Genomic DNA, 906 nt, shown 5'->3' with positions numbered 1-906 from the left:
TTTGCCGGCGCCCCCCCCCCCCCCCCCGCTGCGGGGTTTTCAGGCCGCCCGGAATGTGCTCCACTTATCTGCGTGCGTGTCGTGTAGGGCCTGTTTCACCGAGTGTGCTACACTTTCCCGGGGCATTGCACATTTCTCCACGTAGTGTGTGCGCGTGTTTCAGAGCGAGCCTGTTTCCTCCAGGGTTGTGTTCTCCCCTGGGCTGGCCTCCGTGTGTGTTTGTGTTTGTGTGTGCTTTCCCCAATTATCCCTAATTATCCCTGTGCCGCGTGTAGCCGGTGCGGCGGGATACGCAGTTTACTACTTATTCTGTGTGTGTGTGCGCGTGTGTGTGCGTGTGCGCGCGTGTGTGTGCGTGTGCGCTTTCCCTAACTGAGCGGTATCCAGCCCGTGCGGCGGTACAGGCAGGGTCCTACTTGCTCTATTTATTTGTGTGTTTGCGTGCGTGTGTAAGTGTGTGTGTGCTTTCCCTGATTGTGTGCTGTATCTAGCCCGTGCGGCGGCACGGGCACTTTGCTACCTGCTCCCTACATTTGCCTGAGTTGTGTCTGATCTTTAAGGGGGGGGGGGTGCGTGTGCGTGTGTGTGTACTTCCTTTGATTAAGTGTTGTCTATCCCGTGCGGCGGTAGAGGCAAATTTGCTCCTTGCTCCATTTATTTGCGTGCGTTTGCTTTCCCCGGTTGTGCGTTGTGTGTAGCCCGTGCGACAGTGCAGGGCGTTTCCTACTTGCTCTGTGTGTGTGTGCGTGTGTGCGCGCGTGTTTTCCCTGGGTGGGCGGTAGAGGCAGTTTGCTACCTGCTCCGTGTATTTGTGCGCGTGTGTGCGCGCGTGTGTGCGCGTGTGCTTTGTGCCGCGCTGACTCCCGCCGCCGCCACTCCGGCAAACTTTGTCCCGGGGCCGCGGAG

The 906-nt window shown here is 58.7% G+C and overlaps 1 protein-coding gene across 1 annotated transcript in view; it reads left to right on the top strand.

Moving 5' to 3' along the window:
* Nucleotides 1-906, top strand: part of TLX1 (T-cell leukemia homeobox 1) — a gene marked incomplete at its 5' end in the record, with an annotated part of 26,428 nt that overhangs the window by 1,218 nt on the left and 24,304 nt on the right. The window lies entirely within an intron of this gene.

The sequence above is a fragment of the Gavialis gangeticus genome, unplaced genomic scaffold, assembly GCF_001723915.1.
Source record: "Gavialis gangeticus isolate Ggan-Ray unplaced genomic scaffold, GavGan_comp1, whole genome shotgun sequence".
Classification (NCBI taxonomy): domain Eukaryota; kingdom Metazoa; phylum Chordata; order Crocodylia; family Gavialidae; genus Gavialis; species Gavialis gangeticus.
The sequence above is the reverse complement of the archived record's forward strand: the minus strand, read 5'-3'. Positions and strand labels throughout refer to the sequence as shown.